We start from the raw sequence: 23,270 nt of genomic DNA, 5'->3' as shown, positions 1-23,270 counted from the left end.
AGCATAGGTTTAGCACAAACACCTTTGCAATGAACCAAATTGAAAACTTGGGTAATTCATACACTAGCAATTTAATTAACCCATTGAATTTACAATAAATTCAAATAGATTGGATCAAGATCAAATTTTTATTGTGTGTGACCCATTGGGTTCTAAATCTAGCTAGTAGTGGATCCGAAACTTTCGATGTAATCTTAATCCGATTAGATTAGGTCAAGTCAAGAGTCCCAAGCAACTAAGACTCTTCCTCATTAATTCTCAAATTAAACTCTTTTAATTCTGATGAGTCTATAAGTCAAAATTCATATCTAGCAATGTGTCATGACTACCCAAAAGATTTAAAATTTAATAAAAATATCAAAATTATCCTTTTGTGGTGAGTTACCATGCAATTCAATCTTTCAATCACACAACATCCCAGACAGAAATAGGCATGAAAATATATAAAGCCAAATACCTATCCATATGTATCTCGATCTGATGATAATGACTCAGTTGATGGATAAGTAGAAATTTTTTTTACTGTTCATTCCTACTCTGGCTAGAGACTCTCAGAGTCATCATCTTATGAGATCACATAGGATGTTCTCTCTTTCTACGAGAAGTGATCGATTCCTTGTTGACCACTCACAACCTCTATGCATATTTCATCGTATCCAGAATATCCCACACACATCTCAAAGTGGTGTACTAGAAAATAAACCAAAATAAAGATCCATATACATAAGGTACCATGGTGATCTCAGATCAAAAGATCACATGCACCACTCCCACTGAAGAACCATCTGTCGATATGCTGTAAGGCTCCATCAGATGTTCTTCCTATAGGTTAGTTCAGTGAATTCATTCTCTAATGAGTACCTACATCTTTGTATTAGTGTCACCACACAAGAAATTGTGAGATCAATCATTCTCTCCATCGAGCATACATAGACATACCAATCTTATCGGTATTATTGATCCCTGACTTAATGATCCAACGACTGAAAATATTTTAGATTAGGGCTATCAAGATTTTAGGTCTCACTAGTATGATCTCATCATGGCTCTAAAATCATTGTCCTAATCTATGAGGTTTATCATAATCATAAAAACTATGATGCAACAAATGATAAAATGCAATACCTCATAAATAAAAAATAACTAATGTCATGCTAATGAGTGAGAAGATATCATAGAAAAGTCTCTTCGCATCACCATGTGATTGGCTTGTAGGGCACTATTTTTTCAATCTGCCACTTGCACTATAGCCAATCGTCCTTGTACTTTGATGCCCATACAATCAGGGTGGCGAACACACTGCTGTTGTATTAAGGCTCAGTGAACTGGTCCATTATGTTGTCCTTTATATGAATCTTTTTATGATCTAATCATGAATGAGGTGAAAGTGCCATAGGATATGTGTGGGTTCTTAGTGAGATCACACCTAACTCAGTGATGAACCCTTCATCAAGCGACTTTCTTTAGCAATCTTTACTCACAGCAATTAACTGAGTCAATCCCAGTTTGCTGTTTGGACTCTTTCAATTCACTGCTCTTCTAGTACTTTTCAAGTACTTTAAGAATGCTTTTCACAGTTTTCAAAAGATGCTATCATAGATCTGCCTGAAATCAATGATTATACACAAGATATAAATCACATCAGACTTGGTACATTGAATATATAGGTAAGTAAACTTTTTAAAACTCGTTCATGTTGAATCCCTTCAACATAAAATGTATATACCTAGATTGGGACAAGCCTAACATCTACTTACATCTATTACTATAGATGCCAAATATATTGGATGCTACACCCAAGTCTTTTCCATGAAAACTTTTGTGATAAGTATATCATTGACCGAGTGCAATATCGGGACTACCTTCCTAATATACTGATGTCATCTATATACATAACCAAGAAGATAGTGGGACTCCCACTTATCTTCTTACACGCACTTGGTTCATCCATATTTTGATAAAGTCAAATATTTTGACTATCTTATCAAAAATAAAAATACCAACTCCTCAATACCTACTATAATCCATAAATGGATTTGCCCTCCTACTAGAGACAAACTCTCAAGATAGTGTGCAGAAATAGCAAGCAAAAATTGGATTGACATTCCTGTTAGTAGCCTGTTGGGTCATACCCATAGATACTTCAACCATAGTCCATACTTGGTTGATGTACAGAGAGTTTATTTCAGATTTTATAGTTTTAAGCCATCTGTCAGAATCTCTACTCATGACTATTTTTGAATAGGTCAAGCAAACATCATTCTCAATAATGTATAATGTACAGTCATTTACAATGATAAAATCATATTTTGAGTGGTACATTACACACTCAGATTGACCTTCGATGAGGAGGTGTGTGTCATGGTTGTGCCTCATCAATGGATATATCTGATCGAGGATCAACTTATGGACACTCCATAGGTTATAATAGGATAGTTCATAGGTCTTGAACTTCTCAAGTTTAATTATCCTCCCACTAATCTCTTCTTAGAAATTTTTTTTTCCAAAAAAGTGGTATACCTATTGACAAAATACCTTTTATCCAGTAGGTAGTAGAAATAGTATTACATACTACTCTTAAGGATAACCTATAAACTTATATAAATCTGATCTAGCATAAAACTTATGTACATCAACTCTTTTCACATAAGTTGGACAACCTGCCTCTTTCCATATCTCATATGTGTGCTAGTAACAAATTTTAACAGCATCTAATTCAAAACACATGCAGCAATTTCTAGGGTATATCCTTAGAATGAGATTTGTGAAGCAAATTAGAGAGCATACCATATCTCATATGAAGTGTCCATCTCTAGGTCGAGATATTATTAGCCTTTTGAACATCCATATGTACAAGGCCTAATAATTTGCTCACCTTATCTCATGTCCAATAAATGGGATCTTGGTCATTTTATCCATAAGACAAGATTTATAAGTTTATATGATTCAAAATCATACATAACAAAGAACTCTTCTTTGTATTACTTGTTTATCTTTCACTCATAAAAATGATCAAGTTGGCAGTGCCAGAGATATGTGACCATCACATATTTATTTTTTATTCTTATCAATATGAAGAACAACATTATTGAGTGACAGAAATATAAGACTATAGATCCATAGTCATAAAATTTATCAGAAAGAGAGTAACTTTTACTCTTTACATTAATTTCAAAATCATGCTACAATAGCAAAGGAATTAAAATTATATTTTTGATAAATTTAGACATATAACAATGGTCTATTAGTTTCTAAACTTACTAGAAAGTTACATAGATTCCTACAGCCTTAGCATGAAAGGACTATCCATCAGTGCCAAAAGCATGTAGTCATCTTCTTCAGCTTTATAGGTCCAGCAATACTTTACATAAGTGGAACCTATATGAGGTATCACATATCCAAAATTCTGAAGCTAAAATACTCAATGATATATTAGTTTGTATCATATACAAATAATTAATAGATGTAATTTTTGTATCCTGCTACTGCTACACACTTGCAAGATAACTCTTACAATTTATCTCTAATGCTCATTATTACTGTAATGATAATAGATACCTATGGTGAAGACATTCTTCACCTTCTTCTCCTAGAAGATACTAAAGAAGAAATTCAGGAGAGTTAATAAGATCAAATTCTAGATTAACTCACTGTTCTTGATAATAACTTAATCACATGATTAAGTTAATCACGATATATTTGACAGTCATACTGTCACCCCACCATATCTCATATGTGATTTTTCCTTCTTTATGGTATCATCTCCGATCAAATCAGAATCAAGAGAATAGGAGACTATCTCCTATGTGAGAACTATTCTCAGGTTCTTCAATCATTCTATGAAGTTCGGTGAACATATACAATGCAGTGATAGTGAAGATGCAGATATATATAAGAACATAAAAGGACTACTCATGATGATATGCATAATTTTGATGAGATTTTTTATCTAAATGTGTCTCTCACTATTTTAGTAAATTTCATAGCTCTCAAGTATGAAAAACAAGGAGACATATCATCTAGTTCCTTAGTGGGGTTAAGATCTCAATTCCTTATAAAAAACCTTATGGATAGCATAACAACTCCTGAGTTCAAGGATAGGTAACTCTTTACCAATTGTATCTCGTGCAACTCTCAACATAACTTTTGCCTCTAAAATATTTATAGTCTTGTGGATAGTATAATAAACTATAGTATTTTAGTTAAGTTATACCCTTCAATCTTATATGGTCATATCTGAATAATACTATCTTTGTGGATAGCACAATAAGGTAGTATTATCAGAATATGCCATAAGCATCACTAGTCAACATCATATCAATTCCTATAGCAAGTCTTGTGGATAGCACAACAAACTCACTACAGTTTTTGACATACTCTATTGACTTAGTATGAGCTAAGTAACGTTAGCTTCATTATGCATCAAGACGGTATCAAATCAATCCTCACAGTAAACCTTATGAATAGCACAACAAGCCTACTATAGTTCTTGATATAATACTGACTTGCATGAAGGAAGACATGAGTAGTATTCTTAACACTTCATCATTATGACTTAATATAATTTAAACGAAGGACTTAGGTCTCATGCACATCCAAAACATATATACATGCATCATATGTAATTCTAAACTTTAATTCTAACTACCAGAAAGTAAGAGCATATAAAGAAAATCTAATGGTTATGGACTTCAAAAAATTATTTGAGCCACAGAATGGTTTATAGGTCTAACTCTAGGTACATTCTAGATTGAACCATCTTATGGTCAATCTTAATATGCTTTTGCTCTACAAATGTCTGATAGTCTAGTCTTTATCTCTATGAAGACTTCCATGAATGCTCGATCTTTATATGAAATAGAAAAAAATATTTTTTTTTTATAATTTTACATCAATATGTAAAAAGTCCCAATCAATAGTTGAAAATATATAAAAAAAAGATATGGCTGATAATACAATGCATCAGGGGCACCCAGCCTCTATTGCAACTCTTGCAGATGTATTTATATAATCAGCCAACATAGAAGCATTCATACATACATCCATCTCATGGATGTACCATAGTCCATCATCACTCAACATGTATTTTATAACAATTATAAAATATGATAACAAACTACTCATATTATTTAAATTATAATATCATTCATAAATATTTTAATGAAGATGTTTAAATATATGAGCATAGGACCCATCTAGGATTTTTGATTCGAGTTCAACACTTGACCCAAGTTTAATTTTAAGTCAATCATTTATCATCATTTTGAGTTAAGTTGATCAATTCTAAGGTTAACCTAAATCAATTAGGTTAGCATAGACTCGATCAACCATAACTCAAATCCTAATCAAATTAGGTAAATGACAATTTGATCAACCTAAAATAAACATAACTTCTAATCAAATTAGAACTATAAATTTGATTTAATCTATAATCATAAATTTAATCATATTAGATCAATAAATTATAGTTAAATCAAAACCATCGATAAAAACCTAATCCATGTCTGATGCATCCTTTTCAAGATCAAATTTTTTTGACTCACACATACCTTGGACAACTACCAAGATAGAAGACCCACAATGGTGAGTGCCCAATAACATGGTGGTTGACCCTTGGATCTTAGGTGAATGCATCATATGCAAAAAAATCCTAAGTCTTGGTAATGTACATCCAATGTATCATTCCAAGGTTTCGCGCATCACATGCACTGGATTTACAACTCCATCGATAATTAGATCATGAGATCTAACTTAAACTTGTCCGACAAGTCTAAAGACTATGAAATTTTATATCTAAGATTCGATCATGGATTGATAACATTTATCATTAACAAAAATGCATCAAGAACATCAAATAAACATCAATCAAAAATCTAATTTTGACATAGTTTGAACTGGATCTAATCCATATCACAATAATAAAATGAAATTTGATTGAATCAATCAAGAATGGCTCTAATACCACTGTTGGGTTCCAGTGATGCAGCAGAATATAAATTTTAAAAATTTTTATATGCATTCAATAATTAAAAATATGTTTAACAATTAAGCTAGACTATCGGAACACAAAGCCTTAGAAACACCTTGATGATTACAATCAAATAACATAAGCATGTATAACAGGAAGAGATCAGATGTCATATATCAACATAAAGATGATGATCTGAAAATGTTAAAATCTTCACAAGACTTTAAAGTAGAAGTCCTCTGATGGTGATCCACACAGGACTGATCAGAGCCCTTCCCAATTCGACATAGTACTGCAATCTTCTTCGCAAGTTTACTATCGATCGTCCTTCGCAAGAATAGATTGGACCATCACTTGTATGCCTTCAAGACCTCCACTAGGATCACTTAGGAATCATTTTCTAAATGATCTCACCACACAAATATCAGATTATATATTCAACACATGAATAATCTTATTTTAGGACAAGCATCACATGCTTTCTATTTTTCTCATCCCTTCCTTTCTCTTTTTCTTTTTCTCTTTTCTTTGTCTTCATCCCAGATTTTTCCTCCCTTCTTCTTCTCATTCTCATTTCTATCCTTAGTCGAAATTGGTATGTCCAACCTGATGTAGCGCCCCCTTTTTATAGGAAAGAAGGGGCGATACCATGGGATGCCAACTCTTGGATCCCTTATCCATTACACACTAACAATTAATTTTAACATGAAAACCAAAGGCTAATGCATAGAATAAGAGGTGATTTACAAGTAGAAGGACTCTTCCTCTATGTGAAAAAAATATAACGCCAACTCTTGGCACATGAGAATAAAGGAAATGCATGAAAACAAAGAGTCCAAGACAAGATGGACTCTTCCATTATCCATGCACAAAAGAAGGTGGCATCCCATTTAATTTTGGCATTCAAATTCCTTGCCAAAGAAGGACTCTTCCTTCTCTTTGGCACCCACAAATCCAAGAGCCATCACATGACATGAGAAAATAAAAAAAATGCATGGAATATGGTAAGGAATTTAAGAGGAGTAAGTGAGGACTTCTCCTCTTAATGCCTAAAATAAATGGGGCATGGCATTTATTCTTTGCGTGGGGTATGGCATGGAGATGGGTAAATCCAGATGAAATACTTTCAAATGGATGGGTTAACCAAAATAAGAAATCAAAGATTGAACCTAATCTTATTAGGTCAAGGCATTAAGCATAGGTTTAGCACAAACACCTTTGCACTGAACCAAATTGAAAACTTAGGTTAATTCATGTGCTAGCAATTTAATTAATCCATTAGATTTACAATAAATCTAAATAGATTGGACCAAGATCAAATCTCTATTGTGTGTGACCCATTGGGTTCCAAATCTAGCTAGCAGTGGATCCAAAACTCTCAACGTAACCCTAATCCGATTAGATTAGGTCAAGTCAAGAGTCTCAATCAACTAGAACTCTTCTTAATTAATTTTTGAATTAAATTTTTTTAATTCTAATGAGTTCACAAGTCAAGATTATATCTAGCAATATGTTATGACTATCCAAAAAATTTAAAATTTGATAAAAATATCAAAATTATCCTTCTATTGTGAGTTATCATGTAATTCAATTCTTCGATCACACAACATCCCAGACAGGCCATGGGTATGAAAATATATCGAGCCCAAATATTAATCTATATATATCTCGATTTGATGATGATGACTCAATTGATAAACCAATAGAAACTTTTTTTACTATTCATCCTTGTTCTGGCCGGAGACTCTCAGAGTCATCATCCTATGAGATTATATAGGATTTCTCTCCTCCTATAAGAAGTGATCGATTTTTTGTTGACCACTCACAACCTCCATGTATATTTTATCATATCCAAAATATCCCACACACATCTCAAAGTGGTGTGCTAGGGAATAAATCAAATTAAAAATTTATGTACATAAGGTACCATAGTGATCTCAGGTCAAAGGATCACATGCACCACTCCCAGTGGAGAACCATCTGACATGCTTTAAAGCTCCATCAGATATTCTTTTTGTGGGTTAATTCAGTGAACTCATTCTCTAATGAACACCTACATCTTTGTATTAGTATCACCATACAAGCAATTGTGAGATCAACCACCCTCTTCATCGAGTATACATAAGATGTACCATCTTACTGGTATCATCAATCTCTGACTCGATGATCAAATGATGAAAATATTTTAGATTAGGACATCAAGATTTTAGGTCTCACTGATATGATCTTATCATGGCCTTAAAATCATTGCCCTAGGTTTATCATAATTATAAAAAATATGATGTAGCAAATGATAAAATACAATATCTCATAAATAAAAAATACTAATATCATACTAATGAGTAGGAAGATATCATAAAAAATCTCTTCGCATCACTATGTGATTGGCTTATAGAGCACTATTCTTTCAGTACTGTAACAGAAATACTGTACAGTACTATTATGCACTGTAGCATGTTACTGTAGCATGATGGTAAACGACCTGAATACTACTAAGGCTTGAAGTAAACAAAATATGGATTCATGTGCATAAGATTTCATGGTGGTCTCAGGTCTAAGGATCACTTGCATAACTCTCATTAAGAAAACCATCTTTTAATATGTAAGTAAAGCTCCATAAGATGTTCTCTATCAGTGAGTCAATTCAGTGAACTCACTCCCTAATGAGCACCTATATTCTTGTATTAGTGTCCCACATAAGTGACTTGTGACAGTCATCTTCTCTATTGAGCATACATAGAATATACCAATCTTTCTAGAATATTGATCCCCAACTCAATATTTTTATGATCAAAAATATTTTAAATTAGAATTTAGGATTTTAGATTTCATAGGCATGAACTCTTCATGGCCCTAAAATTATTGTCTTATTCTATAGGATTTATCACAATCTTAAACACAATAAGATGTAGCTATAATGATGAATCAATATCTCATTTATTTCATAAATAAATAATATCATTACCTGAGTTGGAAGATTACAGAAAAAAAATCTCATCACACCACTCATGCGACAGGCTTGTAGGGTACTATTCTTTCACAAGAATCTGAGAAGAAGATACCATGATCATCGAACCATGGTGAAGATCTATCCATGCTAAGGTAAAGATTTGATCTTCATGTTTCATTTATTTTTATGTTTTTTATCTTAAGGACATGATAGATTTGACCTTTTGAGATGTGATCTCAAAGATGTATGCTAGATTAGATCTCTTCCACTGCATTAAAATTTTTTGTTGATCTTGCATGCATATCCATGATTTTTCCTTCAATAGCAAGTCGATCTGTACAGCTTGATCAATGCCTTCGCTATACAGTGGGATGGAGATGAGTTCCTTAATCAATTCTCTTTACTACTTCGACTCATCCTGCATATCCAGTCCCTCAATAGGCAATACTTCTATCAGCCTTGTTTTTCCTCTAAGGGTGGCCACATAATACTATCAGGCTATTACCTGGTCACCTCTAACTTCTCCAATGCCATTCTCCATAGGGAATTTCATCATCAAGTCATCGATCAATTCCATGGCCCTCAAAAAGTAGAGCATGACAATAATGTTAGTCCAAAATCATGTTATATGTGGATGGGACCTTGACAATCAAAAAGTCGAGCATGATAATAATCTACTAAGGCTCCCAGCTGATTGTGACTAAGAGAGTATGATACCCTCACAAGCACTAACTCCTCTTAAAATCTGATCAATAGGGAGTCCATTCTTCCCAATTGATCTATTGATATGTTCATCCTCTGGAAGGCATCATAGAAAAAGATGTAGTATCCACCGCACCTCATGGTTAATGATGGTAAGGAAGATGACAAGCACTTCATCATGTGGGATCTAAACCCCCTTTAGATTTACAATGGAAAATAATATCATCTCCCTTATCCTTGGCCTTTTTGGAGCCATCTCTCTAGCTCAGATAGCCCAAACATAAGCCCTCCAAGTGAAAGAGTTGGATCCTATAGTTGTTGGTCTGCTAAAGATCATGTTGATCATCCTTATGGTTGGTCAATTGTCATCTCGCCTTCCAAGGGTCCTCTATTTCCCAACTAAGCAATCGAGGGGAAGGGGGGTAAATTGGATTTTTTAAAAACTTTAAGAATAATGTATAATAATTATTTTTTTTCCAATGTGTAAGTGATGTGTAGTGGCAATTATTAGTAAGCAAGATAAAGAATCAAGCAAGCAATAAAAGCATCACAAACACCAAGAATTTCTCATGGTTAAGTGCCAAACCTAGCACCTACATCCACTCTCCAAGCTTCTTACTTAGAAATTTCAATCCACTAATCCTTTACAAACAATTACCACATCAGATCCCATCGACAAAACATCCTACCTTTTCCAAGCTAGCCACTTATTTTTTAGGCACAAGCAAGTACTATACACTCCATTTTAGGGTATGAACCAATCTCAACCGAAACTTGTTTCCACAAATATAATAGATACAAGAGTTAATCAATGAAAACAAGCAATCTCTTGATAAGCACAATGAAGATAATTTAAAGTACTTTACAAATTCTTCAAAAAGCCTTTCAAATGCACACTATTGTTGGAAATGCTTAGAGGAAGCTCTTTGCAGTTTGATTGAAGATGAAATTAATGTTTCTCATAATGAATGCTCTTATTCTTCAAAAGTTAATTTTTCTTGGATTCTTGTTGTTGTTTTCTACCTTTTTGAAGCCTATTTCAGTTTAATAGTTGCTGAAGAGTTAATACTAGCCATTGAAGATTGTCATGGAGTGGTTGGAGGGCATTAAATATAACTTTTTTGTAGTAAAAACTATTAAAAAATATGTCTTAAAGTCAATCATTTGGATGATTGTGCTCTTTATAATTGTATATGAATTATGAAATAATAAATTTATTTAATAATTTTTTATTACAAGATGCACATCTTCCTTATTAGAACTCTTGTATTATGATGAAGTCCTTAGAACTATATGATAATCGATAAAGAAGAATTTATCGAATAGTTCTTAAATACATTCACGACTAAATGATACATCATTAAAGGATGATGACGTTCATCGAGTGTAGGTCATTGTGTGCCATATAGGTCATTTGTTCTCTTAACCAAGGAGTATAGAGACACTGATATAGCATACAGGTGAGATGTAAGAGTACATCATCACTGAATAAGTGACTCATCTGTAGAGTATTCCTCTGTCAAGAGCAGTTCATGAAGTATATGATATAAGTATCTCTCAAATCTAAGATCACTATAGTGACTTGCAAGCAACTCATTGTGCTTTGGTGCCGAACTATCTATACTTTTAATACAATCACAAAAGATTATTGGGTACAGTCAAGTACTTACGAGGTCTATGTGTGGATCAAGATGAGATTGATTTCTTTGGATTATAAGAGTTAATACAACACTATATTTTAATTTAGTAAAACTTGAATCTGGATAATTCATATGATGGATGTGAAAGATTGAAATATAATGTGGATGACTCATCTAGGGTTGACAGTTAAATCCTAGGTCATCCTCAAGTATTTGAGGTCAGAGGGATAAATTATGTGATAACCATATGTGTTGGTTCTTGAATATTGTCTTGCATATATTCAACCTATCCGAACATCAGAAACCATTGCTAGATGATAATTTTGATTAGTATAGAAAATAGTTTCGGTACTACGGCTTGGTATTCGAACCTATGGAGTCATGCATAAAGTCGAGCAACGTAGAAAAAAATTGACCCATGTCTATGAGTTCAATTTGAAAGTATGTGACTTAGTTGAATGAATAGATTAGCTTAATTAAGAATTAAATTAAGGGTCATACGAGATTAAACAAGTTAACTATGTCTAGCTAGAATTAGACATGAGGTTCAAGTTTAATTCTGAGGATGATGATGATCTGATCAATGATCCAAGGGATTTATGAGAGATTAAATTTATATTCTAATTAATTTTAGGTTAGATATGATTTAATTAGACTTGATTGGGTTAAAAATTTAAGTTAGACTTGAACCAAAATCTCAATTAGATTGGGATTGACAGGCTCGTCGAATTTGGTTCGAATCCATTCGAATCAGATTCAAATTAGACTCAATTTGGACCTATATTGGATGAGATCCTTAGAGTCTCAAATAGAAGGGACTCTCTCTCATGGGTGGCCAACCAAGTGAGGAAGTGAGGCACTAAAAAGTTTTCTCCCCTCCCAATGTGCGTGCATGAAGAGGTTTCATGCAATGGTTGGCATCAAAATCCTTCTCCTTTGGGTTTCCTATTTTGATTCGGATCAAATCTAGTTCAAATCAGATTTGAACTAGAGTTATGATTTGATTAGTGGGCATCAACTATAAGAAGGGTGGCCTCATATCCATGAAAATTTGATCCATCTTTTGTGCAACACAAAGAAAGAAAATCAACGTGAGATATGGAGGTGTGTGTGCGGCAAAGAGAGGTGGGTTTTCTTTCTTAGCATGGAGGATTCTTCACGGGTCTCATCTGGGCATGAAGACTCTCATCCAAAGTGTCCCCCTACTATGAGATTAGATCTCAACCTCTTCTTTCTTCCCTTATAAAGATTAACACTCTGAAGATCATCCCTCTTTCTTGCGAAGCTTGGCGTGCATGCGAAGTAGAGGGTCTGTGCTTTCAGGCCTGGTGAAGCATTGGATTCAGAAATCTTCTAAAAATTTTAATCTCTATTCCATTATGTATCAGGTAACATAAAATTTATATTAGCTTATTATAGAAAAATTTTTCATATGCATCCTAATGATCCGATCAGATCGGATAAATATTTCCTTCAACTGGTATCAGAGTCAGGTTTGATACATAGATCATAACTAATTTTTTTGATATAATTACATTCTATATGTAATCAAATTTTTTTATATAAAATATTAAATCTAATTTAGACCTATTAATCAAAAATTATTTATCTGATTTTGATCAGATTTCAAGAACCTAATCAATGGTTGATGATAGTTAGTTATAAATCTATTATAATAGAATTTTCTTGATATAGATTTTTACTGAAATAACAAGCAAATTAAAATCTATTTTTAATCTATTTTAATAAAATTTTTATGATATTATTTCAGATTAGAAGTTAGACTTAATCAAGATCTGAATTAATCTATTTTGATAGATTTTCAAATCTGATTTTAAGCAAAATTTTGTATAATGCAAAATCAGGTCTAATCAAAAATTTTATTTCTATACATCCATGTGTGCGTTTGAATTATTTTTTATATGATTCTAGATCTAAAATAAATATTTTATATGTCATATAAAAATAAGTTCAGATCTAAAATTTATATAAAATTAATTTAAAATTAATCTGATGCATTGATCTAATTAGATTAGATATATAATATGAATGATGTGATCATGTTCGTATGAATGCATGCATGTTTTGATTATTGTATATGTAGATGTATTAATTTTTGAAATTAGATTTTAGATCTTAATAGCTCAGTACTAGAATTGAGATGATCACCAGGTTGTTCGATCATAAAAGGAAGCAGCAATTGAGTCCCTCTCTAATCTATTCGATGGGTTCTCTTATGACGTATAGGGGTACCACTATGATCAAGTCTCATGAAGAAGAATAGTAAAAAAATTTAAAATTATTTTAATCATAAATATATTTAGATTAGATCTAAAATAATTTATGATTAATTATAATTTTAATAAAATAAATTTAGATATAAAAATTATTTTAAGATATAAATTATAGGTTGCATATGATGTAATCGGTAGTAATCTAAAAGTAATCATGATACATGTGATGTATATATGATATTTAGATTAGATTTATGCATGTTTAATTATGAAATAAAAATTTAAAAATTAAATTTTAAGATCTAAATTTTTAAAATATATGGTATATTTCACTTAAAATTCTAGTAGAATAGTTCTACAAACTAAAACACATGTTTCATACACTTAACTTAGAATTAAGTGACTTAGATTTAAGAATTAAAAATGTTAAGCACCTCATAAATCGGCGAGTAATGGGTTAGTATAAATCAGATCTTCTAACTAGGTTAGATCTAGGATTAGAAATAAATATAGACCAATTAGAGAAATTGATTAAATCTAATCAAGAGTTGAGTTAGATTGGATCAGAATTTCTCTAAGATCAACCTCAATAGTTGTAGCTTGATTAAGTCTATATTTTTTATCATACCAAATAGATCTGATTGTGGCTCAATGGTTTAGTCCGAATCCTTTGGTTGATCGAATTGAAACTAATCAATCAATTGATGGTTAAGATAAGTTTGACAATATTGCTTGGCAATATGATCGATGGTTTCTAATTGGTAGTCCGCTTATCTAACCATTTCGATGGTATCTAAGGTAAGCCAAGATGGATCCTCCTACTGATCTCACTTACTTGACCAATTTCATAGATTATATTTTGATTAGATCACTAATTGATTCAAGCTGACCCATACCATTAAAATAAATCAATGTGATTGATTTAAGTATCTCTAGACCTGGCTTGCCTATAATCCTCTTTATGACTTGATGAAGTTAGTGGGAGGATTTATGACTTGCCGATTAATCTCTTCTCTTATTCTCAAATCATTAAATTAGTTTAACTGAATTAGATGCCCTTGGACTAGCTTGTCTATAATCCTCTTCATAACTTGGTGAAGTCAATGGAAAGATTTAAGACTTGCCAGTCAATTGCTTGTCAAATCATTAAAACTAAATTTTCTAAATTATTAAATCCTTAAAATAAAATATTATGGAGATAACAAAGTCATAGACCTCCATTAAGGTGCATGGTGATGGGTCCAATAGTCTATGTAAACATTGCAGGTGCTCTACGCCTGGTGAACGTTCAACTAGATATTGAAATTATCATTCATTATATGATGACTCTGTTGTACTATCTGATGAATGGTTGGGTTAGCCAGAGCTCTACTCAGCTCTGATCATTCATTAGTTAGATTCACTAAGTATGTTCATGTTAATCGTTGGATCTAACCAAAATTTTTAGTGGAGGCCATAGCCTACTGAAAAAGAACTTTGGGCAAAATCATTACTAAAAATTATTTGGAGAAATAATGGATTAAGAACCTATCCATAGATGCACATGGATTAGCCAGAGCTTTACTTGAGCCCATATGTAGTCTGTGTGGATTCTAGTACCTGCTAAAGGATTAAAGTAGTTTCTCAAATTAGAGGTAGAGGCTACCAATTCATATAAAATAGTGAGAAAATCTTTAGATTAAAGTCTAAGTCTTTAGGATTAAATAATTCACATACTAATAGGTCTTTATTTTTCTTTCAGAATGACTAGTAATTTATCGCTCTGCTCACTATTGGATAGTGACAAGCTTATAGTATTAAATTTTGATAATTGGTATTGTTGGGTATAAAATACCCACAGCCGAAGTCCTCAGCGAAATCGACTACATGACAACTCCGCCGGACTCCTACGGGAGCCGGGCTCCGTCACCGACAACTCCAACAGCTACGGGCAGACTTCGTCCGAACTCCTACGGGAGCCGGGCTCCGCCGACAACTCCGACCTCAAGTGGACTCCGCCCGGACTCCTACGGGAGCCGGCTCCGCCGCGACATCGACTACAGGTAGACTCCGCCCGAACTCCTACGGGAGCTGGGCTCCATCCTCAACTTCAATCGCTGGTAGGCCTTGTCCGGACTCCTACGGGATCTGACTTCACCTTTAACCTTGATTGCAGGAAGACTTCGTCCGGACTCCTACGGGAGCCGGGCTCCGCCGACAACTCCGACCTCAAGTGGACTCCGCCCGGACTCCTACGGGAGCCGGGCTCCGCCCCGACATCGACTACAGGTAGACTCCGCCCGAACTCCTACGGGAGCCGGGCTCCGTCCTCAACTTCAACCGCTGGTAAGCCTTATCCGGACTCCTACGGGATCCGACTTCGCCTTTAACCTTGATTGCAGGTAGACTCCATCCGGACTCCTACGGGAGCCGGACTCCGCCAACGACTTCCACAGCAGGCAAACTTTGTCCGGACTCCTACGGGAGCCGGATTCGCCAACGACTTCAATAGCAGGTAGACTCCGCCCGAACTCCTACGGGAGTCGGGTTCCATCCTCAACATCAACCGCTGGTAAGCCTCGTCCGGACTCCTACGGGAGCCGGACTCCGCCTTTAACTTTAAATTGCAGGAAGACTCCCCGACTACTACGAGAGCCGGGCTTCATCCTCGACCCCTACGGCTGCAAGACAGACTTCGTCCGGACTCCTACGGGAGCCGAACTCCATCACCACCCCGACCACTGCCGAGCTTCGGCCGATGGATCTACATTCCAGGCTGTATCAACGACCATGATTCTACTCCACTCATTGCGGCAGACCCTACGCGACTCCATTATTCTCTGACAGGTGTATCAACAGCCATGATTCTGCTCCACTCATCGCGGCAGACCCTACGCGACTCCATTATTCTCTGACAGTTGTATCCACGGCCATGATTCTGCTCCACTCCCTGCGGGGCGCCGCGTGACTCCACTGCCTGTAACAGATTCCACGTGGCGAGCTACGGCGATAGCCACGACTCCGCTCCACTACTCTTCGCAGTAAATTCCTCCTGACTGTGGGTGCCCACTACCTGGCGGTTACAAACATCGCCATCGATCCATTACCTCCTCCGCCTATAAAAAGGGGGACCCAGATACGTTATTCTATAAGCTCATTTCTTATCTCAAAACTCTGCAAAATTCTCCGTTCGAGCACTCCATTCTTGTTGAGGCAGAGAACTGACTTGAGCGTCGGAGGGTCTTGCCGGAGCAACCCCACCTCCAGTTTAGACCTCCTTTGCAGGTCCCGAGCGACCGCGGCTTCCCCAACTCCAGCTTCTCCGGCGCAAGCAGATTTTTGCACCAACAGATTGGCGCTAGAAGGAGGGCGGCGTGTCTTCGCAGTACCCTTTTCTTAAAGGAGCGCTCAACGGATCCGCTTCCGGCCATCTTTTCGGCACCTAATCCTCCTTCCCCCATCTGATGCCTTCTCACGAGGCCTCTGCACAACTACCTCCGCTATGGTCGCCGATAAAGAGTGGCGGATGACCGGTCTCTGCCGGATTCCGTCAACGTCATCTCGGGGAATCCCGCGGGAGGCAACCAGCATACCAGCTGCATCCCCCAAGCGGCAAAAGGTTGAAGAACCCATAACCTTCACCGAAAAAGACACCCAGGGAGTCCAATTCCCTCATAACGATGCGGTCGTAGTTTCCTTGAATATAGCGAATTACGACGTCCGTCGCATTCTTGTCGACAACGAAAGTTGGCCGACATCTTGTTCTACGATGCCTTTTCAAGAATGTCCACTCTTAGCGATCATCTGAGATCGATTTGCTCCCCCTTGATAGGGTTTACCGGTGACGTCTTCCAACGAGGGAATGATAGCTCTGACTGTGACCGGGTCAGTATCCAAAGCAGTCCAGAGCTCTGGTGAATTTTTGGTGGTAAAGGCCATCTGCCTACAATGCAATCCTTGGCCGACCCGCCTCAATGCCCTCAGAGCTGTCGTTTCAACCTACCATTTGAAATTGAAGTTCCCCACCAACCAGGGGATCGGAGAGGTCCGGGGAGACCAAGCCCTGGCCAGACACTGCTACAACATCGCCTTGCAAAGAAGCGATCAAGCAGACCTCTGTCCGGTCGATGGATTGGATACTCGCGATGACCTCACTAAGAGAGGGGCGGTCCAATCGAAGATCTAATACCAATCCCTTTGAATGACGGGAACACGGAGCATGTGGTGTTAATTGGCTCCAACCTGGGGGAGGAGGTGCGAACGCGTCTCATTGATTTCCTCGAAGGAATGCGGATGTTTTGCGTGGGTCCGACGGATATGCGGGGATCGACACAGAAGTCATGGAGCATCATCTGGCAGTCGACCCGAAACATCGGCCGACAAAAGAAAAAATCCAGAGTCATGCCCCGGAGAGGAAGAAGGCGATAGCCGAGGAAGTGGATAAGCTTCTCAAGGCCGGATTTATTAAGGAAGTCAATTATCCTGAGTGGATCTCCAATATTGTTTTGGTCAAGAAAGCAAACGGCAAGTGGAGGATGTGTATAGACTTCAAAAAGCTGAATAAGGCTTGTCCAAAGGATAGCTATCCCCTTCCCAGGATTGACCAACTGGTGGACGCTACCTCAGGCCATGAGCTCCTCACTTTTATGGACGCGTTCTCCAGCTATAATCAGATTAGAATGGCATGGAAGATGAAGAAAAGATAGCTTTCATCACTAATCGCGGCCTTTACTGCTACAGGGTCATGCCATTCGGCCTCAAGAATGCGGGTGCAACCTACCAACGACTGGTGAACAAAATCTTCAAAGAGCAGATCGGTCGAAACATGGAGGTTTACGTGGACGATATGCTTGTAAAAAGCAGGTCTTCCAGAAATTATGTCGCCGACCTCGAGGAAACCTTTGACGCTCTTCGAAAGTATAGAATGAAGCTGAACCCAACCAAATGCGCTTTTGGGGTAACCTCAGGAAAGTTCCTGGGCTTCATGGTATCGGGGCATGGGATTGAGGCCAATCCAGAGAAAATTCGCGCCATCCAAGAGATGACCGCTCCAAGGTCGATCAAGAAGTTCAGTGCCTCACAGGAAGGGTAGCGGCTCTTAATCGCTTTGTCGCGAGGTCGGCCGAACGATGTTTGCCCTTCTTTCAAACTCTCAAGCAGCCGAAGAACTTCTGTTGGACCTCTGAATGCCAACAGGCATTTGAAAAATTAAAAAGCTACCTTAGCTCACCCCCGTTGCTGGCGAAGTCTGAACCTGGGGAGGAACTATTTTTGTACCTGGCGGTCTCTCCCACGGCCCTCGCAGCTGTCCTTGTCAAAGAAGAAACGAAAGTCCAGCGACCAGTCTACTACATTAGCCGTGCGTTGAGGGACGTCGAGACCAGGTACACCAAATTAGAAAAACTGACCTACGCCTTGTTGATTGCAGCTCGGAGACTCCGACCTTACTTTCAAGGGCACACGGTGATGCTACTCACCGACCAACCGATCAAGGCGGTTTTGCACCGAGCTGATACCTCTGGAAGGATGGCAAAATGGGCCATCGAGCTCACAGAATTCGACATCAACTACAGATCTAGACCAGCAGTAAAGGCCCAAATATTGGCAGATTTCATAGTAGAGTGCACCATCCCAGAGGAGGCCGAACCTGAGCAAAGCGAAGTTGACGACCTGAAGACTCAACCGAACTCCCCCAACGAAGAAGCCAGTCCCTCCGATTGCTTTTGGACCCTCTATGTGGATGGATCTTCCAACATGGCAGGCGTGGGTGCAGGCCTGATCTTGGTCAGCCCGGAGGGGGTCATCACAGAGTACGCTCTGCGTTTCGAGTTTCCCGCGATAAACAATGGAGCAGAATATGAGGCTCTGATCGCGGGATTAAGGATCGTCAAAGAGCTGGGAATAGGTCAACTCCGGGTACACAGCGACTCCCAACTAGTGGTGGGACAAGTCAGCGGGAGTTATGAAGCGCGGGAGGACAGTATGGCCAGGTACCTTGAGAAAGTGAAGGAGCTTACCCCCGCCTTTAACAACTTCGACATTAGACAAATTCCAAGGTCGGAGAATACCAGAGCCGACCTTCTCTCCAAGCTGGCCACGTCGGCTCCGACCGAATTGTCCAAAGGCATCCTCTTTGAAGTTCTAAAACATTCGAGTACAGAAGAGTCACGGCCTGTAATGGAAATCGACCACGAGCCCAGCTGGGTCGACCCACTGATGACCTATCCTAGAGATGGAGTTCTTCCCCGGGATGCGAAGGAGGCTCGGAAGCTCCGAAAACAAGCCTCCCGGTACATCCTTTATGAGGGCAAATTGTACAAAAGATCATACTCCTTGCCCCTCTTAAGGTGCCTCTGACCCTCGGAAGCTGACTACGCTTTATGGAAGTACACGAGGGAGCTTGCGGAAACCATTTGGTGCCAGATCTTTATCCCACAAGCTACTCCGCCAAGGATACTACTGGCCAACAATGCATCATGATTCGATTGAATATGTCAAAAAGTGTGATCGATTAAGAGGTACGCCAACATCCAGAGACAGCCCGCTACCGAGCTCACACCCTTGAGTGCCCCATGGCCTTTTGCACAATGGGGGATGGACATCCTTGGCCCTTTTCCCATGGCGTCTGGGCAAAGGAAGTTCCTCCTTGTGGCGATTGACTACTTCATCAAATGGGTTGAAGCCGAACCACTGGCAAAAATCACAGAAGCAAAAGTACAAGATTTCGTCTGGAAATCAATTGTGTGCAGGTTCGGTCTGCCTAGAACCCTAATCACTGATAACGGACGGCAATTGTGGGAGCAAGATTCGCCGAATTCTGTGAAGATCTAAACATCTCCCACAACTTCACATCAGTAGCCCATCCTCAGGCGAACGGCGAAGCTGAGGTAACTAACAGAACTCTTTTGCAGGGGATTAAGACAAGGCTTGAAAAAGCAAAAGGAACTTGGGCGGACGAGCTTTATCATGTGCTATGGGCATATCGAACTACCCAGAGGTTACCTACAGGGGAGACTCCCTTTGCTTTAGCCTTTGGTACGGAAGCCGTCATCCCGATCGAGCTTAAACTCCCATCGGCACGAGTCGTGGCATTCGATGAACACCAAAATTCACAAAGTCTCAGAGCCAACCTCGACCTGCTGGAAGAAAGATGGGAGATCACTCAGGTTCGAATGGCAGCCTACAGACAGAAAGTTGCTCGATATTACAACGCCCGAGTCAAGAACAAAGCGTTTAAAGCAGAGATCTAGTGCTCCGACGAGCTGCTGTCTCGCAATCTCAGGGCCAGGGGAAACTTGCCCCAAACTGGGAGGGACCTTATGAGGTCAAAGAAGTAGTCCGGCCGGAACTTATTATCTTAAGGAGCTCGAAGGAGCCGACCTCCCACGACTGTGGAGCTAGAAAACTTACGGATGTACTACCAGTAACTTCGTTTAATCAAAAAATGCATGCCCATATGTCTTGGGACAATTCAAGCAAACTGTATCAAAAACAAAAGGGCAACCTCATAAAGTCGAAGGCCCGGTTCTTTTAGACCGGATGGGGGGAGAGGCCTTACAACGCCCATATGTGCCCCCACAGCCCTATTAGGGACAGGAGGAGAACCTCGCCCTAACTTGAGCAAAGTCGAAGGCCCGATTTTTTAGACCGGATGGGGGGAGAGGCCTTACAACGCCCATATGTGCCCCCACAGCCCTGTTAGGACAGGAGGAGAACCTCGCCCTAACTTGAGCAAAGTCGAAGGCCCGGTTCTTTTAGACCGGATGGGGGGAGAGGCCTTACAACGCCCATATGTGCCCCCACAGCCCTGTTAGGGACAGGAGGAGAACCTGCCCTAACTTGAGCAAAGTCGAAGGCCCGATTCTTTTAGACCGGATGGGGGGAGAGGCCTCACAACGCCCACATGCGCCCCCACAGCCCTGTTAGGGACAGGAGGAGAACCTCCCCTAACTTGAGCAAAGTCGAAGGCCCGTTCTTTTAGACCGGATGGGGGAGAGGCCTCACAATGCCCACATGCGCCCCCACAGCCCTGTTAGGGACAGGAGGAGAACCTCGCCCTAACTTGAGCAAAGTCAAAGGCCGGTTTACTTAGACGGATGGGGGGAGAGGCCTTACAACGCCCATATGCGCCCCCACAGCCATGTCAAGAACAGGAGGAGAACCTCGTCCTGACATGAGCAAAGTCGAAGGCCGGTTCTTTTAGACCGGATGGGGGGAGAGGCCTCACAACGCCCACATGCGCCCCCACAGCCTGTTAGGGACAGGAGGAGAACCTCGCCCTAACTTGAGCAAAGTCAAAGGCCTAATTCCACTTAAGACGGATGGGGGGAGAGGCCTTACAATGCCCATATGCGCCCCCACAGCCATGTCAAGAACAGGAGGAGAACCTCATCCTGACATGAGCAAAGTCAAAAGCCCGATTCTTTTAGACCGGATGGGGGAAGAGGCCTTACAGCACCCTAACGCGCCCTCGCAGCCCAGCCAGGAACAGAAGGAGAACCTCGCCCTAGCTCAAATAAAGGGGAAGGCCCAGACTCCTACGGGAGCTGGGCTTCGACGCCAAAGAAGATTGCACCCGGACTCCTACGGGAGCTGGGTTCCGTCCACGACGCCAAGGAAGATTGCACCCGAACTCCTACGGGAGCCGGGCTCCGTCCACGACGCCAAAGAAGATTGCACCCGGACTCCTACGGGAGTCGGGTTCCGTCCACGACGCCAAAGAAAACTTCGCCCGGGCTCCTATGGGAGCCGGGTTCCGTCCACGACGCCCAGGAAAACTTTACCCGGACTCCTATGGGAGCCGGGCTCCATCACCGACATCAGCTACAGGACAACCCCGCCCGGACTCCTACGGGAGCCGGGCTCCGCTGACAGCAGCAACTGCCGATAGGCCTTGTCCGAACTCCTACGGGATCTGGACTTCGCCTTTAACCTTGATTGCAGGAAGACTTCGCCCTGGCTCCTACGAGAGCCGGGCTTCGCCCACAACTCCAACTTCAAGAGGGATTCTCCGTTCGGACTCCCACGGGAGCCGAACTTAGCCTCGACTTCAGTGGAGAAAAACTCCAAGCAAAAAAGGAAGGCAATGGATCGCAACAGCGATGATCGGAAAGCAAACAGCGCACGAGGGCAACGGGAGCTCGGATCCCCGAATTCAAGCCCATGGAAGGACCCCGGGCCCAAATGGCCCCGAGCGAACCTGCAGCATTAACGGAATAACAACTGGGTATCTTCGAACAGCGTAAAAGTCAAAAAGGAGCTGGCAAATAACAACCCTACGTGAATAAAAGAGGTCATCGATGACCTTGGGACGACGTGAAAAAAAAAGAAGAAAAGAAGGAAGAAAGAGGAAAGGAAAATGAAGAAGTTCGACAGACAACTATTCAATGCAAGATGCAGACAAGATAATCAAATCTTCTTTTCATTTAACAAGATATACGTTACAGGACCCGATGGGTCAAGAAAAAGATATACATCATCGCAAGCCTCGCGAGCACGGCTTGGAAGGGGTATACCGAAGGCCGCTCCGAGCTGCAAACTCCTCTTCCCGTCTCTGTCCTTCTCAACCGCGTTCTCCAGTGCGTGTAACGGACCTATCAGCTCTCGCCCCACCTCGCTTCGCTCCATCTCCGAAATCCCGACCCTAGGGGGAAAAGGGTGGGATAGATCCCCGGGGGTGGTAAGGGCAACGGCGGCAGTGACGAAGACCTGTTTCAAGAAGAACCGGAGTCACCTTGGATGCAGCGTGATGCCAGAGATACACTCCATCTCCGAATGTTCCACGACAGCCGCCACCC

This window comes from Elaeis guineensis, chromosome 7 (genome assembly GCF_000442705.2).
Source record: "Elaeis guineensis isolate ETL-2024a chromosome 7, EG11, whole genome shotgun sequence".
NCBI classification, from domain to species: Eukaryota; Viridiplantae; Streptophyta; class Magnoliopsida; order Arecales; family Arecaceae; genus Elaeis; species Elaeis guineensis.
The sequence above is the reverse complement of the archived record's forward strand: the minus strand, read 5'-3'. Positions refer to the sequence as shown.